Source organism: Pteropus vampyrus, unplaced genomic scaffold, assembly GCF_000151845.1.
Source record: "Pteropus vampyrus isolate Shadow unplaced genomic scaffold, Pvam_2.0 Scaffold145, whole genome shotgun sequence".
Taxonomy (NCBI): Eukaryota; Metazoa; Chordata; class Mammalia; order Chiroptera; family Pteropodidae; genus Pteropus; species Pteropus vampyrus.
Genome location: NW_011888926.1, coordinates 1,501,160 through 1,509,102, shown reverse-complemented (window position 1 = coordinate 1,509,102; position 7,943 = coordinate 1,501,160).

Genomic DNA, 7,943 nt, shown 5'->3' with positions numbered 1-7,943 from the left:
TCGTTCCTCGCAACTGGGCGCTCCATGGGGTTCAGCTACGGCCTTCTGGACTGTGAGCTTCGGACACTCGGCCCGCCGCGGGTGCGTCAGTGTTTTTACAGGTGCGGTTACCGAGGCCGCAGAGCAGCCCCGGGAGGGTTGTTGACGCCCCCCCCCCACCTTCTGCCTCCTTCTCGCTCCCCTCGGTCAGCTCTGATCAAGACCAAGAGATGTGACATGAGGCAGGCCCTTTCTCTCTGCACCTCGATTTTCCCGCCAGTCAAATGGGAGGGAAACCGCCAGCAGAGTCGCTACACAGGGTCAAGCATGGGGACCCTCCGCGCCACCGGGGGCTCAGCCTTCACCCCGGAGTACTGCGCCCTGGTCCTAGAACCTCTCGGACGCTGGGCTGGGGTGCTGTGATGTCCCCACACGATGGGCACAGCCCCTCCCGGGATCCTTTGGCCTTCCCTTGTGTAAAGGGGAGGAGACTGGTTTAGCCCCTGCCCTCCAAGCAGGGGCCGGGCCTGGGGGCGGGGCCACTCGCAGACCCTCTGCTCGCTCCCGGGAGGACGCTCAGGTCCTTTCACAAGCCCTGGGCAAGGTGGTAGGGGCGGTTACAGTACGCGGCCTGGCCTAGAGCACCTTCGATCTTGTTTTTCCAAGTCGGGTTTAACTGGAGAATGTGACCGAGCAGTAATAGTAATGCCTTCCTTCTCTCTGCCTCAGTTTCTCGTCTTAACATCATAAACTCTGCTGGGACCCAGATTCTTTATCCGCCCCTTCCAGGAGACGAGGGCCAATATGGTGTCAATATGGTGTCCAGATGGAAACACCAAGAGGGTCCAGTTCATCCCAGTGTCTCCACACAGCACAGACCTCCACCTTATCTGCTAAATGAATGACGTGGCTCTAGTCTCTAGTTTCTGTAAGACGAAGAATTTGTGCTCAAGGGGTCCTTCCTGCTCCCCTTTGCATCCTCCCTTCACTTGGCGACTGGGATCAGCTTATAAAAACGGAGGAGGTGAGGGAAGTGAGAGAAGGATTTACATTTTAAGGAGGATCAAGTCCTGTTGCTGAGATGAGGGGCTGACAGGCTAATTTCAGGTATTAGTGCGCTAAGGCAGGAAGGATGATTCCTTGTGCCCTGGCCAAAGACAGCCTGGTCCCCCCTCCTCCACCCATAAACACACTTCTGGCCCAGCCCAGAAGACCCTACCCATTAAAAGACTTTATTACAAATTTAGAGAAAAAGAAAATAGATGAGCAATGGAATGAAATGAAATCCCCTTAATCTCATGACCAGAGATGGCCGGTGCTAAAATATGTGACACTTTGCATACTGTTTTTGTAACTGGTGTTTAGTTTACTTTTTGATGTCAAACTTTCAGTTTGCTATTGTGCTTAGAACTCTGTAGCTATATTTTCTGGTGCATCCTTCTCTGCTTCCTTAGGGGGTGTTCCTAGAAATAGAATCCATGCCACAAACTATCCTGTTTGTGTCAATGCCCCCCACACACATACTCTGCCAAGCTGCCCTCTAGATTACCAGGGCTCTGAGGGTGGCCGTTCCCCTTCCTTTCTCACCCTACTGCTGGGCACTAGGTTTAAAGAAGCTTGTCTCTGCCTCCTGGGACTGTGGCCTCTTCCCAGGCGGAGTAACTCTACTGAGCCTGCAGTGAGTCCCTTCCCTGGGCTTCTCTCTTGCCCCAACTGTCCTGGCATTATTGAACGCTGCTCTGCTCAGCTTCCACCCCAAGTCGACTCCCATCCGTTCCTGCATATACATATGTATCTCCATTTGTCCATGGAAGAGGCAGAAACTGATGTCCAAACTCTAGCTCCTCCCAAACCCACGCTTCCTCCCCATCCCATTCCAATTCAGCAACCATAGATGCCTACATCTACCAAGTCCGTGTCAGGCACTCAGCACCCTCTCTATATGAACATACAGCTTGGGGGGGGGGTGGGAAGGGCACAGGAGAGGCAATGGCAAAGACAGACCACGGCTGGCTGCCTGAGCCCTGAGACCTGGCTATTCAGTCAGCTGACACTGTCCCCAGGTACCCAGGCATGTGCCGGGCAAGGGGATCTAGACATGGAGCAGCCCAGCTGCTGAGCGACCCCTTTGCCCAGGCTACCCTCCCTAAACCTAGGGTCTCCCTCCGTAGCAAGGCACTAGAGCACTTGCCCCTTGTCTCCTCTGCCCGCCCCTCCAATCCTGTGTCACCAAAACTCATCCATTGATCCAGGCTTAAAATAACCCCTGGCATCTGAAGCGAGCCCCATGGGGCAGGCAGAGGAGCCGTGTCTCTGTGTCTGAAGGGCACCTGCCTCGCCCCCAGCTGTGAGTACTGGCAGTTTGAGTGTGCCAGTGTCTCTGTGCTCACAAATGTGAGTGAGAGTGTGCATGTCTGGGGCTAGCTTGACTCTGAGTGCCTTACTTGTACCATGGGCACCTGTGTACACATGTGTGTCAGTACACGCATGCATGTCAGATGTGCCTGTGCAAATATGTTCTTTCCTTACTGTTGAGCCCCCGCCCAGTACCTAGCTGTGGCTGTGCAAGGCTCAGGAGTCCGGAGAGGTTGTGGACATTGGGAAAAGCCTGTGCTGGGCCTCAGTATCCCCATTTTAGATGGTGGGTGACCAGTCCATCTGGTCCTGGGTCAGGGAATTTTGGATTTCCTAGAAAGGAAGCCAAGACTCAGAGAGGGGAAGTGACTTGCTATGACTGGCATACAGCCATGAAGGGTCAGGGTTTGGCCTGGGCTCTGCACCGTGAGCCTCAAACCTGCCTTCCAGCCAGCCAGTTCAGTGCAGACAGCAGCTGGAGGACCCAAGCCCAGAGCCCAGAGCCCAGGGAAGTGTTCCTACCCTGCGACAGCACACCCAGTGCCTAAACTGAACACCTGACCGATGCCTGACGCACCCTGGCTCCCACGTGGGCCCCGGGCCTTCCCAGCCCCTCATACTGAGATGCTTATCCTTGATTTTGGAGCCAGATTAATGTGGGTTGCAATTTCTGCTTATTCATTCAACCTTTCTAGGCCTCAGTTTTCTCATCTGCAAGATGGGCTGCTAACACCTCTTTAACAGGACTGCAGGGTGAAGCCCATGGGTCCCCGACTGAGAAGCACCCAGGTACAGGCAGCCTCATGAGAGCCCCCACAACTGCCTGGCTGATCCCCACTGTGGGTGCCTTCCACAATCTGAAAGCCCTCATCGCCAAGCCTGTTTCTCTTCTCTTTCCTCAACGATAGAGACAGAGATTGTAGGGGACTAGGGACTCCCCGCTAGCATAGCTGGATGCCGGTACTGGGAGCGGGTCTGACAGGGAGGGCCCTTGGCTCTTTTGTTCCCCTGAGGCAGCTGTGACTCAGGCTCCAGCTGCCTGTGGGAGGGAGGGGGCGCCCGGGCTTTTGAGGTCACAAGGGAGTGGCGGGATCTGGGTGCTGGGAGCTGAGGTTCAGCCTCCTGTCCCAATCCCCCCAACACTCTCTCTCTGCTCCCACCCCCGTCCCCCGCTTGTGGAGTCCCGCTCCAGAGTCACAGCTTACCCCTATGCGGAGAGTACCCCATTAATCTCTCCCTTCAGGACCCTCAGTGAACGTGTAGGTCAGGAGCTGGCCACCAAGACCGTAGAGCGGAAACATACCCAGAGAGGGTCAGGGCGCGGCGGGGGCCACACAGCGCGTCCACCCGAGACAGGCCTTTCCTGCCGCGCTGGCCTTAAGGTTCCTGGGACACAACCCCGAGGTCAGTTCCGAGCCCCAAACCCCGGGTGCGTGTGCGTGTGCGTGTAGGGGGGGGCGCGTTCCGCGGCCCGCACACACACCTCGTCCCAAAGTCGGGGCCATGCCCTCCATCCGTGCCCCTCCTGGCTTGGGACAGGCGTGCGGACAGGGCCCCTGCGTGAGCGCAGAGGTCCAGGGTTTGGAGAGTGTACCTCTGCCTTGGCCCCGCCACTCATCGGATGCCTCCCTTTTTCCTCGCCCCTTGGCCTTGAGCCCACCCTTTTTACTTGCCTCTGACCCCGCCCCTTTCTTTACCACCCCGAGGCTTGGGGTCGCACAGCCACGCCTCTCGCCCTGGCCTCACACCCTCCGGAACTAACCCTGCGACCGCAGAAGCCGCGCAGATAGACTTTCGCCTGCCCCGGAGCCGCGGGCACCACCCTGGATCTGGGCAGGACGCCTGGGGCTGAAGCTCAGACTCTCCGAAGCTCAGGGGAGTGAGGAGACGCTCAGAGGCCATGTGGGCGCCGCGACCCCTGCAGCATCCCCCGGGCAGCGTCCCAGCCCTAAGGAATCCCGGGAAAGAGCGCGAGCCTCGGGCAAGAGCAGGAGCCGGGAACGCCTGTCTTCCTGGCTCCGCCGACCCTCCGTGTGACCCTAGGCAGTTGTTCCTACCCCGTTCCACCCGCACCCCGCCCTGGGTCTGGACCAGGCGGCTGGGGAGGGGCACCGGTTGGAGAAAGGTCAGATTTCAGCTTTGAGTGAGGGAGAATTTGGCCTGAGCCATCCACTACAGAATGAGAGTGAGTTCTCACCCTGTGCCTAGGGGAGTGCCAGAGGGGTCTGGTGGCCTCTTAGAGGGGACAGGGAAGGGTGAAACACCCTTCCTGGTGGAACTGGAGGAACACCGGGTTCCCTGAGGGCGGCTGCCCCTGCGTGCCTGGGGCAGGCTCCGCAAAAAGGACGGCTCTGACACAGCTCTTCCTGGCACTCAGAGGCCACGCCGCCTAACTCTCTAGCCCCCGCTCCTGCCCCTGCTTCTTGACCCTCCTGTCCCCTTCTCTTCTGCACCTTTGCACATAGTCCCCTGGGGCAGGAATGCCCTTTCTCTGTCCTGTTCCAGCAGGAAAACTGCCTCTGGATTCAGGACATACCTCCTACTCTTCAGAGCACTCTTTGGAGTCCAGACTGGTCATTCCCCTGCTTGGGGCATTCCCTGGCCCTAGCAGGGATCATCCTGTCCTGTCATTGTGTCTTGCTCTGTCTCTCCCATCAGATTAGTACCCAGTGGCAGAGCCTGGGGCTGACCTCCTGGCACCACCCAGAGTGGCTCTGGCACAAGCAGGTGTGTCCGGGATCCAGCATGATCAATGGGCAGTAAACTGACAAGTGATGGGGTGGTAACAGCTGAGCCCAGAGCTTCAGACCAGCTCTGGGGAACTCACTTCCTGGGGGGGGCGGGATTGCTGAAGGCCTGGGGTCTGGGCAGGAAGTGCCTGTGTCCCATTGAAGGAAGGAGGTGGAGGCACTCCTGGATAGAGACCCTACTTGCCGCATGCCCTCTTTAATCTCAGACAGATAGGTGGCCTTCGGGCTCCATTTTGAAGATGGGGAGACAGGCCGAGATGCCACCAGATTCTAAAGACAAAGGCTGTGTGCAGCCATCCTTGCTGAGACAGAGGGAGGTAAGAGGTCAGGTCCTTCTTCCCTGGACTCACCAGCTGGGCCTCCCCACCCCCTACCCTGAGCCAGGGCTGCAGGGCAGGAAGTGAAAGGTGCCTGCAGGAAGCCCCAGGAGGAACCGAGACTTCAGCCAGCCCCACCCCCACCTGCCAGGGCCCTGGGGACCTTGGGGAAACCAGACCCTCCTTCAGGAAAAACTGGTAAGACACAGGCTAGGGGAGTGGGACTTCCCTCAGTTCCCATCCCAACGAGCAGCTCTTCCAGAATCTATTTTAGAGTTCTCTTACTACAAAAAGAGACCAGTTGGTGATGCAAACGAGGAGTAGAACCTGGAGTCAGCACTCCCAAGATAGGCTTCGCAGCCAGTGACCTTCCAGACAGGTGCACGGGCAGAGGCAGGAGCCTGGGTCCAGCCCCGCTCCACCACTGCTTATTGTATCTGCGGCAAGATCCCCTCACCTCTCTGGACCTCTCTTTTCCTATCAGTAAAATGGGCTGTATAACCCCCACTTACAGACATGATCTGGTCCCGACTTTCAGAAAAGCAATTCGACCAACAGGGGCCTTTAAAAAGGTCATGGCCTTCGGTTGCAACAACTCTCCTTCTGGGAAACAGACACTCGGGCAAGGATTTATGTACGAGGAGATGCTACTGCCTCAGTGACAATATCCGTCCATCCCCCTCCTCTGTGAGAGGAAAGTCGGAGACCACCCCGTGGGTGCCTGAAACCACAGAGTACTGAACCCTTTACATACTAACACTGTTTCCTATACATAATGCCTAGGACAAAGTTTAATTTATAAATAAGGCACAGCAAGATTAACAACAGTAACTAATCGCAAAATAGAACAATTATAGCCATATACTGGGATAAAAGTGATGAGCATGTGGCCACTCGCTTCAGAGGGTCCCTGGCTGCAGTCTCCACGCAGGTTCAACACTTTCTGGCACAGTCATTTTTCTGTTCATGTCTTCCACCCACAAATTTAATGCCTTTTTCTTCTTAACGAAGTAGTCATCACACGCCGTGGCTGTAACTTTTGTAGTCTGAGGTGCGACAGCAAATCTAGCACGAATTTATTTTCCTCTCTTCACAATTTCACGGATAGAAGATTTGTTCTTCCCGTAGACCTTAGCACCCTCAGCAAACAATTTTTTTTCTTTCTTTATTAAGTTGAGAAGTTTTTTACCTTTTCACTTAAAGAAAGTACTCTATGGCTTCTCTCAGGCATATCCAAATTGCCGACATCACTACTTTTGCATTTTGGGACCATTATTAAGTAAAACGAGGGTGACTTGAATACAAGCATGGTATCTGATAACCACGATGGCTTCTGAGTGACTAACGAGCCGGAAGCTTATACAGCATGGTGATACTGGGCAAAGGGATGACTCAAGTTCCAGGCGGGTCAGAGAAAGACAACATGAGAATTCATCACGCTACTCAGCATGGCATGCAATTTTTAATTTATGAATTATTTCTGGAATTTTCCGCTTAATAGTTTTGGACCTCAGTTGACTATAAAAACTAAAAATGACCAAATGCTCCAGCGGCAAACTTTTTCAACATTTGTAAGGTCTTCACCTTATTTGTGAAGTGTTTAAAGACAAGGGGAAATTCACCAAACATGACAGTCAAGATATGAATGTATACGTGTAGAATGAGTACCAACCACTATGTAGGAAACCACCACTCAGGGCCTGGTATTGCTGGATTGTGGGTTATTTCTCTGTAGAGTCCACCCTGGATTACTTTTGAAAGTGTCTATAAAACCCATACTTTAACTTTTTAAAATCAAAAACACTTTTTAAAAGCAAAACAAACACTCGCGACACCCCTTTCAGGTGCTATTATTATCATCCTTATTTTTATTATTATTATTTTTAACACCTACAGCACCTGGTACTCCTAGGTGGTCTCCCATCCAACTACTAACCAGGCTTAGCTTAGCTTCCGAGATCAGACAAGATCGGGCCCATTCAGGGGAGCGTGGCCGTAGACTTCAGGTGCTATTATTAAGATCAAATGAGATAACCTTGAGGAGGCTCCTTAGAAAACACTAACTAGGATGGAAGGCCAGAGACTGGAGGCCCCTGGGAGTTGGGGTTCCTTTCGGGGGCTGGGGGAGACTGGCCCCCTGCCTGCCTCTCCCCTGGTCTCTGCTCCTGGTTCTTCCCCAATGAACTTCTCTTTTGTTATTTGCCGGATGACTGATGCCAAGTCTTCTTCTCTGGGCCTCAGTTTCCTAATCTGTAAAATGAGGAGGGGTGCCTTCCAGTCCTCCTCTGATGGCCATGCACCAAGAGGAGAATTTTGCATCCAACCCCCCATTTTTCAGAAAAGGAAACTGATACTGGAGGGCCAGGGTTTCAGTTGGGACACAGTGGTGCCAGAGGTTTGCATGTCTGGGCCCCAGAGGGGTTTCACCCACTTGTTTCATCTCCAGGGCCAGGCCCCCAGCTCTGGTGGAAAAGGTGGGGTGGGGGATGGGGTGGCCAGAAACAGTTCAGACTCCTCCCATGGGGAGAAAGAAGGGAGTGGA